Below are 16,435 nucleotides of genomic sequence, written 5' to 3'. Positions count from 1 at the left end.
CCTGAGGATATTCCTCTAGATATATCCAGTATCTAGATATACTGACAACTGTGCAGGTAGAGACAAATTTATTTTTTGTGTGTATGTATCTTCTGTGTGTATGTGTGTTTTTATTTATTTTTTACCTTAACTAACAAACAGGCCAAGCAAATTTCCCACCTATTATATAATCAATGCAGTGTAGGAGATGGCGGCAATTCCTGATTTTTACACAGAATTCCCATACAAAACCATTATTTTCCTGTGTTCCTGCAAGCCATATGTTACATGGGATGATTTCTGTCTAGAGCATATGTTAAAAAAAATGAAACTATTTTAAAATGTTAGACACAGACTATGGATATAGACCACATGTGTTTTGAAATTAGATAATTCATTGGTAACATTTAGCAATAAAAGGATTAAAAAATGCTTTTATACATTTGGTCAGTTGCACACCAAGTATTTGTTGCTTTCATTTACCTTTTTCTCTTTGTAAAGAGGAAAAGATAGGCTCTCTTCTGGGAACAGTCTGTTTATTCCAGCAGATGTCAGATTTAAATCAATGTGCTCCACTATTGACCCACAGATTTGTGTTTTATTAAAAACAAACAAACAAACAACAACAACAAAAACAACATACCAACAGCAAAAACATACAACAACAAACTATTTGAATTACTATACAAGCTTGAAGTTTGAGCTGGATTCACCTTTCTCAGGCCATGTGTCCCCAGCCGGGCACTGTCAGATTCAAGCTTTTAGTAGAACTAATTAGCTCAATCACAGCATGAGCTAATGTAACTGGATGGGCTCCAAACTGGAGCTCCCTCACACCCATTTGTCTTAGAGAGGAGGCAGAGGACTGTTCTGTCTGTGTTTTTCCTTTCCTCAACCCTTCAGCATAAGCTTGCCTCCAGCTTCACAGTCTAGTTTACAGTGTGAAACTAAAAGTGTAAAAATCTAAGCAGGCTACAAATCTATAATTTTTATTATTATTTTTTTTTTATTTTATTTTGCTTAGAAGGAACAGTTCTCGCTGTTTGAAGGATCACTTCCTACACTTTATCTTGGAACAACTGAAAATACAAGGTTTGGCAACCCACCAAACTGTCTCACAATCACATCACACATTCAGTGCCTAGTTTTGTGTGTAATTCTCCAAATCTAGGTGTGGTACAAACTGAGATCCAGAGCAGGTTTATTGCAGGCAGAAGACAACTCATAACAACTTGCCTGAAGCTACAGAAAAATTTCAATGAGTGGTAATATTAAAGTGGCTAGGAGTAAATCCAAAACAGGTATTTGCAACAGTACTAATGACTAGATAGCAGTTCTCTACAATACAGTAATTTTATTGCCAGGGGCTTTAGACACATAAGGATCAATCAGAAGTAATAAACACAACTGAAATTAGGAGTGGGATCAGCTACTGCTAAGGAATTGGAGGAAAATCAGGAATCACTGCTCAGGCTCTTAGAGATAGACTTTTAGCTCTCTTTTTACCCTCAGGGTCTTTTTTTTTTTTTTTTTTTTTTTTTTTATATATATGGAAATATGTAAGGGAAATATGGCAAGGAAGAATGAAGAAAGGGCAAAACAGGCAACCCGACCTCCATTGAGGACTTTATGCTACCCGTCACACTGTGAATGTGAGCAGGGCTGACCAAGCTGGGAATGTGCTGACTGCATCTACAACTCCCAGTCGATGTAATGTGGATCACTGATATTCCCTTCCCATTTGTCAAGGTCTCGGGAGAAGAGATCAGTAACTTGCTTCCCACAAGGAGAACAATGCTCACAGAAAAAACAGCTGCACTCCTAAGTAGACATTATTTGAGATTTAATTGAGATTTATAAAAATCTCCGGCGTCTTTAAACTAATGGAAAAGCAAATGACAGCACTTTTTCTGAAAGATCAAACTGGGATCTTACTCCTCTTCCTTGCTCAGGACCGTAACACTGTGCAAATGGCAATGGTTGCTGCGGTTTATGATCCAACCAAGAGCATAAGTTCGTCCTGTGTATGGCTGTGAGCTGCATAACAGAAACTGTGGTTCTGCTGGAGGCTTTTGCTTTTCTTCCCTCTCTCCCTTCCTCCTTCTCTTCCTCCCTCCCTTCCCCCACTTCTTTGAGTGGCCAGGCTGCAATCTGAGACAAATAGTTGCACTGTGTCTGCTTGCTGCATGAGACGAGGTGAGCTGGGGAATGGTGGCTGCCAGGTTCCAGATTGATGGAGTGTCGAAACCCCAGAGCAAGATATGCTGGCAGCAAAATGATCCTCCATGGGGAATCCGGCATAATATGCTTTCCAGATTTCTGGGCCAGCTTCCAGCTTCTCACTCCTATATAAGCAACAGCTATCCCTCATGAGGGAGAAGAAAGGCCCTTGCACTTGCTGCTGATGACTGCCTTAATAAATGTGTTTAACATATGTATGTTTATAAAGCAGACATAGGGAAGCAATTTGACTACCTCTTTCCACATACACCTTCCTCCTGCCTGTTTAGGGCTGGCATGATGCCAGCCTGAAGACAATGCAGTATAAACTTGACAGCCACCTATTTGTGCATATGGTTGGACAGAACAGTGCTCCTTTGAGATTACTCCTCCTATGCTAACCATGCTGCCAAAGGAAATTGCAGTACTATTTCCATTTTATGATAGAGATAATCAACAATATAATATTCATGTTATCTCTGAATACTGGAATTTTTTTAGTCTCCAGAACAACTAAGCTATTGTGACTGTGTTGTCCACTGTGGGTATGAATCAGTCCTCAAAACCCAACTTTGACATTAATGTCATCCAAACTCTTAAAAGCCCCAGCATATACTTACATTTCTCACAGGACTGTGAGACTCTGCATAGATAATGGTTAGCATGACTGAGTCCAAATTTTCCCTGTGTCTCTTTAAACACCTTTCTCCAAGGGTAACTGATGTTTTTTCCTCCAAAATCTGTAGTAATTTCACCATGTTATGTCTTCACTGCCTATTGCCCTCTGAATAATTCCTTGGTTAAATATTAAAGGAAAGAAAAAGAATGTGTCTTCAATTAATGGAAAGTAAATGAGTTGCAGAGTAATTGGCAGAAAGAAAGTAGCAGATGATGTTTTGGTGTAGGAATTAGGGTTCCCTAACTATAGTGATTCAAATGTCCAGGCTATGCTACCATCCTCAGAGAGATACAGACAATTCCAATTATACCTCTGAATTATACCTCTTCAGAGAGATATGTGTGAAACAGGTAGGTTGAATTATCTTCTGGGAGGAAACTCTTTCCATTGATTTTACTGGAAACCTGAACAACTGACTAAAACTGGAGTTCTATATTTTAGACAGGTAAAATTGGTTGAGACTAATTCAGCCCTAGAGCTGTACTACATTTATAAGAGTAGCCTAAATTTAGCAGATCTCAATAAATTCTACTTGCAAAGAATATTTCTATTCTTCACCTTAGTAGCACTTGGGATTTCCGCACAGGTAGCTCCAGGGTTGAGTAATGAGGCTGCATTTCAAGAAAGCAGACTAAGATCAGTCTATTTCTTTAAAGAATAACATGCCTGAGCCTGTTTGCCACGGTTACATTAATTTATCACATTCCATTACTGTTACTGATTGTATTACATTGTATTGGAAGACATCCCTACCAAGTATGTCACTGGGATATGTGACTAGAAAATAAAGAATAAATACCAAAATAAAAACTGGAGACTTGGTCTTGGATCATCTTATGTGCACGCTGAGAGACTTATGGGCTAGCTTAGCCAGGAAAAGAGGACAAAAAAAACATTTTCTGGTTCACAGCAATATTCAGCTTTAAGTAAGGAGACAAAATATTACCCAATAAAGCCTGTGGAGATACTTTTCAGACCTGGCATTCAAACACCTTGCCGTATGTATAATCGTATATTATCAGAAATCATAAAAGCATTTGCAAGTATGGAACTGCATTTTTTTTCCCTCAAAAATGAGTTAAATATATCTCATGCATTGATATTGTGGTGGTGTTAACACCAACTGTTGCATAGAAGTAAGATACCCTGCTTTCTTTCACTTTTTGCAAGGGAAGGGACATCTGCAAGATAATACGAATGTCTCTTTCTGGAAATATGTAATGATCATAGAATCATAGAATGGTTTGTGTTGGAGGGGACCTTAAAGATCATCTTGTTCCAATCCCCCTGCATGGGCAGGGTCACTTCCCACTAGATCAGGTTGCCACAGCCCTGTCCAACCTGCCCTTGAAAACTTCAAGGGATGGAGCACCAACAGATAGGTGTAACTTGTTCCAGTGACTCAGCACCCTCATAGTGAAGAATTTCTTCCTAATGTCGAATCTAAATCTACCCTCTTTAGGATTAAAAACATTGCCCTTTTTCTTATCACTACACTACCTGATAAAGAGACTTTCCTCACTTTTCTTGTAGGTCCCATTATTGGAAGGCCACTATAAGGTGGGTACCCAGAATGCAGAGTGGGAGAGCTTTCAGTATGCTCTGAGATACAACTAGCCATCTTACATTTATACAGAGTATTATCTTTCTTTTCTCAGGTTCTGTGATCTCCAGTTCCCCATTTTCATGAACATCTTTGTTCACCACACCTAGGAAGCAATCCTCCCCCCCTTCTCCCCAGGTTTTTAAGTTACAAATCAGAACCCATTGCCTTTGTCTTCCATGTTTGTGGGAGTGAAGAAGTTCCTACAGAACACCTTATTGAATTTTGGGATTTCTGGGAAAACAACTGGCACTGAAATTAGGAGGCTATTAGAAGACATCCACATAAGATTTTAGTTCTGTTATTGGAATCCCTATAAAGGACAAAAACATGTGAAAGAAAATGAAATATATTGAAATATTGTCTTCTTTCTTTGTTGACTAAACACTAAGTCTGGAAAGTGTTCCCTCACATTCCATGCTATGTGACAAATGATCTGAAGGTGTTCACAGGAATAAAAAGCTGTAGAGCAGAAGTAAGAACACCCATAAAATAATTAAAATATTTATGCTATTTTTTTGAAAAGTATTTTCTTAAGTGAGTGGTTTGCAAATAAATAGTTAGGTGTCTTAAGGTTAATAAGAATTGCTAGGCATTTTTCATTTATTTATTTATTTATTTTTAGAAAAAAAGGTAATTTACTGAGGTACTGTCAAACAACATTTTTAAATAGTGGTATACATATTCTTCTTATCTATATTAAATGAATGCTCAAGGAATATTCATTAAGAGCTTGAATATAACTGTGTTACACTGAAGCATGTTCATACAGTATTATAAGTGACTTATGAGTGACATTGTGCACACCTCAGTTTAATTATCAAACGCTTGAAATAAAGTATGAGCTTTTGGGTTATGGATATAGTTTCTCCATACCTAGTGTACATTTCATTTGTTTTCTGAACCAAAGCACTTCATACAAATACCAAAAATAATTGAATATTTTTACTAATTTTAAAATTAATTAGTTATTAGGGTATTTTATTTTAGAAACACCCTAATACTGAGTTCACTCACAAACATTGACATCTGCTTGGGTTTAGTGTTTAATGACCTAGTTTATTTGTGTTATAATAATAATTATTATCATGATATTAATATATAATATAATAATAATATTATTATTAATTATAATTATATAATATTATATACATACATTGCAATATTATATAATTATTAATATGTAAATAATACTTTGCTGAGTTACATGAGAGGCAATTTATATATGCTGTGGAAGATAACATCATCAACTCATGAAGAAAACCATCTTACTGTTACTAACTTAGTGTCCTTAATTTTTAATAATATTTTTGCTGATATATATGTATAATGAAAACACATTGAATTTAGCAGAACTGTTTGAGAATCTGAGTTAAAAATTAAGAAAAATGATTGACCTTTAAGAAAAATTGACACACAGAGGTAGGAGCATAAATCTGACAAACCTGCAAAAAAATCAATGAAGCAATAAAGTCATTTATAATGTACTTACCTTGAAAGACAGGCCATTTCCTTTGGACAACTCAGTCTTAAGTAATAATTTCAAAGTATTCATACACTTTGTGCTGAATTCTATCTGTGTTTGGACCTATCTACTTTAATTTTTGCAGACATTTTCTTCAGGCTAGTATTCCTAAATGCCTGTCCAAATAGAATCTGTAACCCAATGATCCTAAAAGAATCGAGCTATTTTCTAGCAGTATCCCGAGTGCATTTAAGAGTATTACATTCATGGAAATTCATTCACAAAGAAATAATTGTCAATGACTAACAATACTTTGTACTCCTTTTGACATTTTCCACAGGTAAGAGACAAATAGGCAAGAGATATTAAATGTACTGGGACTGGATGCAATTTAATTTGCATCTAGCTACTATTATTCCCATTCAACAATGATGCAGAGCTAACCTGTTGCTTGGAACTGGGTCCTTGCCCAAGCTACTCTGTTAAGTGGTGAAGTAACTTATATAATAGAAGAAAAGAAAAAAAGAAATCAAATAAAAATATTTGAAGCCAGTATTAATTTCAAAATCAATTTATCTGAAATAAATTTATTAATTTATCAATTAATCACTGTATATCGTAAGTAAAGTAATGCAATACAACCGATTTCTTATTCAGAATTCTTACACATTTGGGAAAACAGGTTTCCTTCCTTCCTTCCTTCCTTCCTTCCTTCCTTCCTTCCTTCCTTCCTTCCTTCCTTCCTTCCTTCCTTCCTTCCAATAATAATAATAATAATAATAATAATAATAATAATAATAATAATTTCTGTGCTTGTTATGGTAACATATAGCTATATATGTTAGCTAGAAAGACTCTTGACCTTGGAATAACACCCGAAGGTCTAATACAGCAATGTCCTCTGAATGACTTGTGAAGTAACATAGTGGAAAAACTTGTGTAACTTGAAGGCACTTAGTCATATGATTCTGCAGCTGTCTTATTGTCAATTTTTTTTTTTTTTTTCTTTTTTGGAAACATTAATTCTCTGCTATGAAAGGTTTTCTTTACTCACCACTGCAATTTATGGTTAATTAAAGATGTATGATACTCTTATTTTTGCACAATCTTTAAATTCATGTAAACTTTACATTAAAAGTGATGATTCCTTAATAATGAAAGCAAGAATGCTGAGTTATTTTACTTTTCAGCTGATGTGTATTGCATGGAATAAGAAACTCAGGAATTTTATACAGCTATAGCAAAAACCAAACAACAAGAACAACAAAACAAACAAAACAAAACAAAACAAAACAACAGTGGTTTACAGAAGGATTAACAGCTCTCTGGTGCTGACCAAAGTGAATTGTTCTTCAGAGTACAAAGCACCATGAAAACCTCCTGTCTACTTTGAAAACTAGTGGCAGAAGCCTTGGTAGGCTGATTAGGTGGGTGCACTGGGGCTGACTTCCACAATAAATGACAAGAAACCTGCAATTTAGTTACTTTTCACAATGAAGAACCTTACATCGAAAGGGAAGAAGTTAACAATACAGTTTTACTTGGAAAGCACTCCCAGACTTAGCAGCTGGGAGTCTCAACAAAGTACTGCTCCCCTATGCTATATACACAAGCAAGAAAGAGCAGCATGACAAAGATCAGATATTAGGCAAATATATGACTTCTGGGATAACAAAATGCTAACATCCACAACTTAAATTCCACCATTATTGTTGTTATTGTTACAAAAACAATAGGAGAATATAGTTATATCAATATTAAAATTTTATCAATATTATTTATATCAATATAAAATCTTGCCTTAGAGTGCAAGATTTTATTTTTGTGTAAAGAACTATTTGTTTTTCTAAAATGATAGGTCAACCAGGGTAGAAACATTGAGTTTCATTTGACTTAACTTTCAGCAAAATGGAAACTCCTCTTCCAGTTACTATGAAAACGAGCATGCATTTGCTGGGTGTTAATTTATTCTGTCAGAAGAATAACTAATTTTCCAAGATACTAGGACCAAAAAGAGAGATAGACAGACAGATAGAGAGAAATATTTTCTATATGATATTTCTCCTGTAGTCTGCATTGCTTTCTGGAATTTAAGATATTAATACAAGCTGACAGATGAAAGTTCATGTGCGGATTGAAGTAGACAGGCAGTGAAAGCTAAGGGGAGATGATTTTTACGTTTATTGGGAACTATGGGCATTTACTCTTCTAGCAAATATTTTGGAATACATTTTAAAGGTGATATATTCAGAAACTTATCTGACACAAATGATCTGGAGTCCCTTACTGCTGTTCCATAAACCACAATATCTCTCAAATACTTCATAAGAAAAGCTGTCAGCAGGATCACAGCCTATGACACATGGATTTCACTTGTATCACATGTGAACAATTCAAATTAGATGAATAACACTAAGCCTTCAAGTCTTATGTTATTTAATGTTTTAGAAGAGCTGTAAAATACACAGGCTTGCTTTCTATAACAAGACAAATAAATCATGCATGTTATCTGGGAGGATGTTTGTTTTGGAGCCTATCACAACTAAACCCGTATTTCTCTATTCTGTACAACATTAATTCACCCTTTCTAAACAAAAATTGCTCAAGTTCTGTCTGGATGAAGTATATTGGCATTAAACATGCAATATGACATTTTAGGAAACAGTATGACAACCTAAAAGAAGAAGAAGGAAGTAAAGCAAAGAGCTTTATCTCAAGGAATGACTTATAACAGACTTATGATGGATTCTGTCTCTCCTACCATCATATAAAGTTGTGCTTTCAAGGTCATATTTTGTCCAATGAATTCAGAGCTACTTGCAGATTAATTTATCCAAACCATCGGTAGTGATGTAACTCATTGCATTTGGCTGATACTGAATTAGAGTAGTGATGACCACATGGTTACATGTATTTTCAGAACAATGCATTCCTTGAAATGCTTATGTTTTGCTAAAGTGTATGCTGCTACTTTTTCTCCTAAACTTCCCTGTTTCAAGCAAGCCTTGGAAAAGAATAATTGCAGGACAGCAAGGAGCATTTGTATGCAAAGAGGCCACAGTCCAACATAGAGAATACCAAATATTTTGGCAGAATGAATAAATGCACATCTACAGAGTTTGCACAATGAAATACAGACTTTAAAAGTATCTGAAGGAACCTCTATGTACACTTGGCCTTCATTTCTAAACAATATGTGCATCTTGTACAAAATACTTTAAAATATGATATTAAAATGGTCATTTGGCTGGAAGATAAGAGATTAGTCAGACATTTCTAGGAAACAAGAATTATTTCTCTAAAAGCTTTCTGTCTTCTTTTTGAAGACAGATCTGATGAGACTGTCAAAAATTGGCCCCAGACATAATACAGTTGATGAGCAGGGAAAATAACACAGCAGAGGACAAAAAAAAAAAAAAAAAAAAAAGAATTGTTCCTTTTAGGATCATTTATTAGATGACTGTAATTTTCACATTTTTTATTCCTTTCCTGCTTTTATTTATTTTTCCTTAATGAGCAAACTTCAGTGACACTAAATGCTTATTCCTCTCAATTGCTCATCTCTATCTTCATAGAGGGTGTGAGGGGTAAAAAAAGAAAAGATATGAATTCAGTAGAAATAGAAATACACAAACCAGAACCCCCCTACAATGTTCTCATGATGTTCCTGTTTTATTCAGTTATCCGTTTATTTTCTGATAAAGGCTTTTTCACTGCAACGTCTGCCTACATGCCTTTTACCAGGCAAATGGCCTTTCAGCCAGTTCACAAAAAACCTAATTACATTTCTCCTCTTGTTCTTTAGTAAGGTCTTAAGTTGAGGCAAATACGATCTGTGGCAGATGGCAGTGCAGCTAACGAAGCTGCGGTCAGCGTGGGACAGAGCAAGAACTGCTGCCCAGCCAGGGTCAGTGAGCTTGGCCCCAAACTCAGCTAATAGCACTACTGAGCTCTGCTGCTGTTCTGGCACAACAGCAAAACCCAGCCCTCAGTTCAGACCCATATGTTGTGAAGAACTTTATTCACCTGAGCTCTTTTAATAACCCTCCATCACTATGAGATATCTGACCACTGGGGACTTGCCTGGCAAGTCTAACAAATTAGGGCTGCTGCTACAAGTAAACAGCTATGCCTGCCAGTTATCTCCATCTGCCCAGCATTGCCAGGTTCATTATGAGCAAAGGAGATGGAGTTAAACAGATGGCAGGAAATGTGCCTGGCCCTTGCACTCAGGAGAGGGGGAAGAGAGGCAATTGCTTTGCATAACATCCCTTTCTCTTCATTATTTTACATTATAATATGTAAATAAAGTCACAGTAGAAGCAATTTAAAAAGCACTTAGCATTGAAATATAAGGGTGCTACATGGAGGAAGAGAGAAAGGAAGGGATGAAGTTTCAGCTGTTTGCAAACCATAGTTTGGTCCCCTCCTCCCCATCCCCAAAGAGATTTCAAGGGCTTCTTTTATTTCTGACACACTAAATGAAACTCTTTCTGAACATGGCTCTTGTTCCCTTTCCCTGGCTGTCTCCAAGGCCCGCAGGAACCTGTCAATCAGGCAGCTTTCAGGAAGGCCTGCAGTGTGCACATGAGAGCATGAAGAGTGCATAGCATTAAACTGCCATGCTCAGCTCAAAATCACTCTTTACAGCAAGGCTGCAAGCTGGTATGGAGACATCATTAAACACTGCCTAACACAGGAGTAAATAAAATCATACTATTTTCATTGGGAAACATTAAAATCTTTGGATTAAAATAGGGACACAAATAACACAGCATGGGACTGATACCTCAAAGTAGAAAACTAAATTCCTCTCCATGTCCTACTGCAGACCTATCAGAGGACTCTGTCTATTTTCCTTGCTGCTTCTGAGACTAAGTAAAGACAAACATTGCCTAGAAACTAACAGTTGATATCAATGGACATAAGGAATTTTGTGGGATTCTTTTTGTCTGAGCATGGATACAAGCTTTCTGGAAAGGGGGCAGTCTTTTTTATACATTTCTGTTATGCTTAACACACTGAGATCCTCCTCTCAGCTGATGCCTGCAGTTGCTGCTGTAATATAAGACACAAAAGGAAAGGAGTGAGAGGAGAATGCTGACATGCAACAAGAGTGAAAAAGCTTGGCTTCAGTAGACCGAACCTGTGTGAATCTGATGAGCTGATCCATCAGATTTTACCTCTTACAACATGTATTAAGGGAGTGGATAACACAACAAAAAGCAACTAGTAAGGCAAGACACGGAGGCAGCAGTACATCAAGCAAGATTTTCCCCTTTACTGAAACATCTGGAGTTGACATAAACAACTGTAAATGCAAGATATTCAGCAGGATTTAAACAGCTAAAAATGAAATCCGAACAGCTTGTCAGAGGAAAGGCACTGCAGAATCTGATCATACTGGGTTGAACACAGGTCCAAGTCATGTTTCAAATCCCCAACAAAAACTGGAGGATATAGAAGCTTGTGAATACGATGCATGTGAACGTGCAAATCAGAAGGCTACCAAGTAACAGCCGCCAGTTCCCTTTCTCCAAAAGGGAGTTATATACCTCAATTACATGTCCAGTAGTAGCAGTCTGGTGTCCTCCCTGCTCCAGCTGAGGGCAGATGCTCAGAGGCCAGCATGAGTGTTGTATTTTAAGAGAATTGTGTGATGCTAAACTGCTGGATTTCAGGATGGCTAGCAGCCCAGGCTACCAGATGTTCAAAAATCCCAAACAAATGACCATGGTGTCTATACAGAGCAGCTCTACTTCACACCAAGGGGAAAGCTGTTCTGCTGTGCACAGTCCAAACTTGTCTGTGATACCTCAGGCTTGTCACGTATGTGCAGATCTTCTGTGTGTATATGTTAGCTCCAAAAATGAGACACATAAAACTACTGCCTGTGGACCTGCCAGCTTTGACAGGTCTGAGTCTGGAAGTCTGAAAGCAGTGTATGGAGTGAAAAGGTTCCTCTGTACTTAGAGTAGCAGACATTGGTAGATCCGAAGTTGAAGGCTCAAATCTTCCATGACTTCTTGGTAACAAAATTCAGAAAACATGATTTTTTTCCTCTTAATCATCTTTATCACCTTAAAAAAATATACTCCACATCCTCTTATAAAAATATGGAGTCAGTTTATTTTCCATAAACATCTCTCCCTTCTTCCTCAGTTGCTCCTTTTATTATCTGGTTTCCCACTTTTAGTCACAAAATTCATCAGACTGATCTTCTGTATTTAATAGTGATGATTATTTTGATGACCTGATTATATATCCTAAGCTTTTATTTATGATCTAGATTCTATTCTATTGCCTTTACCAAACCACAATTCCAGCTTTTGCAACATTTATGCACAACAGCTCTGGCTGCTGTACACCTCTGTTATTTAAGCCAGTAGTCTCCCTCTGTGGAAGGTTCTTGGGGTCTCACGTCCTGCACAGGAATTGCCTCTGCATAGAATACATGGATTAGCTGATATTCTTGCTATTAATTAGTGTATTTTTTTCAGACATTTTAGGCCATTATCTTTTACATAGTTTAGAATTGTGGTTGGTATATGTTGCTCTCTTTGTCAAGCTTAATTATATTTTGGCCACTATTACATAGTGATTTGACAGCAGTTCATAAAGCATTTTTTTTTTTTTTTATTTGGAATCAGAGTCATCTGAGATAAGGTTCTCTCTTCTTGTGCTCCAGTTTGGAGTGGTGACTGCTTTCCTGCAGCTGCTTTTTGTGGATTCTTTTCTTATCCTGTCGGCAATACACTGGTTCATGGAGTTATTGGATTTCAGGCTGAGGTGGAAAGGAATGGCTGTACTCACTCTCCAGCAATCCCAGGGGTGTGCTTCAGTATGCTGGGGAAGTGGGGTACCACAAAAGAAACTATTCTTTTCCTTAATACACTGCACTAGTATTTACTTCTGGCCATAAAAAATCTGCAGTTTTTCCTCAATGTTAACTGTCAAAAAAAAAAAAAAAGGATGTGCATTTACAGGATTATTTAGCTGAGCCAGGCTCAGAAAGAGCCTACATCTATACATCAAAATTAGATGTATCTGAAACAGTTATGTGGTTGCTATTTGCTCTTCAATTGCCTGCACACTTTTGTGCAGAGCACAGAGGTTCTCATGCCATCTTATATCCTATCAGCATCTCATGCTAACAACATCTCTGCATGCCTGCTTAAAGAGAAATAGTTAGATAGAAAGGTACAGACAGAGATAAAATGGACCAATAGATCTGGTATATATATACAAAGACATTTTCTAAAAGCCTTATGGTACACCAATTAGAGGTGTAAATATGATGTGACGTTTCAATCACATACGAAACCTAATGAAACCACATTAATCAGGCTCTAGGAAATGCTTGCACAAGTTTCCATACATTCCAAATGATCCTTTTCAATCCTCTGTAAAAGTCAGTCACAAACCCTGTTAGCTTCTAGTGATTTAAGACTTTAATTAACACCTGGACTTTTTTCTGGAGTTACAAGGGAGCTGTTTTCTTCAGGGTCCTGGGCATGCAGAAGGTTCATGATTTGGCTCTAGAAAGGTGTCAGAAACTGATGGGATCTTTGGCACTGTGCTACCATCTCTGCAACATCTTTCATCACAACATTCAGCAAAGACTTTTACAGCAAAATCCTTCCTTTATCTATACTGTCACTACCAATAGTTTCAGGCTTTATTTATATTTTACACTTATAACTGAATGAGAAAAATTAAAGAATACAAGGATTTGAACAGGGACCAGAACGTGTGTCTACCTTTCCTGAACTGAAGATAATTTTTGCTCTAGCATGTTTTTAAAAGCCTGATAGCAACCTTCACTATTTTAATTAAATAGACTTACATTTAATTAGCAGGTAAATTGATCTGATGCACCTGAAAGCGTCAATACATATTTAAATGAAGCTATTTAATATAGGCAAAAATAAAGAACATTGGAAATATAGTTTCTACATTGTTTAGATTAACCATAGATATTATAATTTGCTTAAATAGAAAAATTTTAAAAGTATATATCCTGGCTCTGAAGTTCATCATCAGAAGGTAGCAGCTATGCTTTTATTGTACCTTGTTCTGCAGCTTATGGAGCATGCCAACATTGTCTCTCATGCCTTGTCATTAGCAGACTGAAACACCTTCTATTTACTGCTTAGGATAGCTGCTCGTGGAGAGGAAGTTTCATTGTATCCCACTCTGCCTGCTGAGACAGCTGTAATGGCTACGTGCACCTGTCATGCAATAACCACCACCAGCCAGATAGCATTGTTTATTGCTAATGAGGCATATAATTGCTGCAGTTAATCCAGCTTCTGTGGTTACTAGGTAGAAGGAAGAAAACTGCAGTGAAACTGGATAGGGTAACAGAGTGAGCAGAGCGTCTCCAGCATTTAATTTAGCTCTAACAAGGCAGTTTGTGTTAGATCTCAACTGATTGTTAAAGAGCATTTACTGATGTTAATAAGCATAATAATCAACTATAACTGGCATAAATTAATTTGGCATTACAATACAGAACTAATAAAATGGGTAATCACTATGTTCTTTAAATTATATTAATGTGCACATTCAACCATATCAAATGGTTTAAGTGTTCACCAATATGGCAATAGTAAATTAATTTGAAAGAAATGCATTGCAGCAAGCAACCCCTAATTGCCATTTAATGGTAATATTATGGTAATATTTCTTTAACTTAGCTACACTGTCCTGTTGAAAGTCAAGAACTAAAGTATGTAGAGATAAGAAAAAAAATATGCTAAAGTGGTTTGACATGACTGACAGAAAGCTCTGCAATTCTGCAGACTCCTTTCTCTAGATTTGGTTCTTTCTTTGCTACAGTCTCCTTCAGCCCTCCAAAATCCATCTTGCTCTAGATTTGCTTTTCATATTGATCTAGTCAAGAAGCAGCTGGCTGTGAGTCCACAAGACAGTCTCAAGACAATATTGACTAAGTGTGTTCAAGTGTTTCATTAACAGATTATGGGACAAGAAAAATACAGACATGCCCTACCCATCCCAAGAGTCTCACAAATCACTTTAAGATACTACTTTGGAAGGAGGTTAAACTTTTTCTCTAGCTAAATGTATGTGGTACTCCCAGTCAGTATGTGGTCAAACACAGGCCAAGGTAAACAGAACATGGATTTCAGCTCCCACTACTGGAGCTTCAACATATTCCTTTTAAAGCTTTGTTGCTCTGCAAATAAGCCAAAGGCAGGGAGATATTAATTAAAGAGACAAAGCAAAGAATCTTCAGATGCTTCTGCAGTAGTCCTAAAGGAGATCTGGATGCTGCTATTTTATTTATTTATTTATTTATTTAATTTTAATCAGCAAATAAAAAGGCTCCTATTTTAAATGTATGTATCTCTAAAAAGGTTTATTGCCTTGCTTGTTTCAGTCAGGATGTGGGTGGCAATTATTTGCCCATACATTTATTTTGGTTTTAAAATATCACACATTTCACAAATCAGTCCTTAGCATTGTCCTGGTCCTCTTTCCACATTTCAGTATTTGAACACCAGCAGAGCAACTGGTTGTTATTATAAAGAAGAAAAACATTTAAGGAAAGCAGCAATACAGTGACAAAGCGGGTGAGAGGCTAGAGCAGGTGAGCTGTTAAGGGGGAAGGGAGGGTGTGGGAGAGAGGGAAAGGGAGGGAGAAGAAGGGCAAAACTCTGAACTGTCTGTAATCTATTCCAATCATCCTTGTAGAGCTTTTGGATCCAGCTGAACTGCAAACTGGTTGCAGGAATAGATGCAACCTCTTTGAAGTAATTTGGCATCAGCCCATTAAAAAGATGTGAAGGGAACAACAGATATGCTGTATAAATTTTCAAAAATAACAGGTTAAAACATCTCTTATTTCCATCTCCTATTTTCAACCAAGTAGAAAATATATTTTGAAAAGTCTTTGTGCCCATAATACTTAAAAATTTTACAGACTGCATCTCAGTTGCTTTCTGCTGCTAACCCTCAAGATGCCTATGAGATTTGAAGCTGCTAATTGTAACCGATTTAGGCAAAGCTGTTAAACACTGGTGATTCAGCAAAGTGCTTTAACAGTCAGGTGGTTGTTCTTCTGAGCTTTATCCAAACAGCCCTCAGGAATAAAAATCAGAGGATATTCTCTTTCAGTCAACAGGACTAGTTGAATGTTCAGCCATGTCTCCTGGGGATGAGGCAGGGGGAAATGTATATAAAATCAGCTAGTTTTAGAGAAAGTTAATCTGCCTCTTTTCTACCATGGATTTAGGAAGCTGGAATTGTCGTTATATTGTCACTTTATATGTTCAGTAAAATATGTCTTAATTCCCAATACAAGAATCAGCATTCTCATTGGATTATTTTGATAGGAGGAACTGTCCTTTACGAGATTAATTAGATTTCTCTTCAGAAAGAGGCATCCTAATTCTAAAATGTGAACATGTTACTTCTACCATTAAAAATAAGTCTAATGCTTTATTTTTGGATCTCCCATAGTTAT

The sequence above is a fragment of the Aythya marila genome (assembly GCF_965140915.1).
Source record: "Aythya marila genome assembly, chromosome: 2".
Classification (NCBI taxonomy): domain Eukaryota; kingdom Metazoa; phylum Chordata; class Aves; order Anseriformes; family Anatidae; genus Aythya; species Aythya marila.
This window is presented reverse-complemented; position numbering follows the sequence as displayed.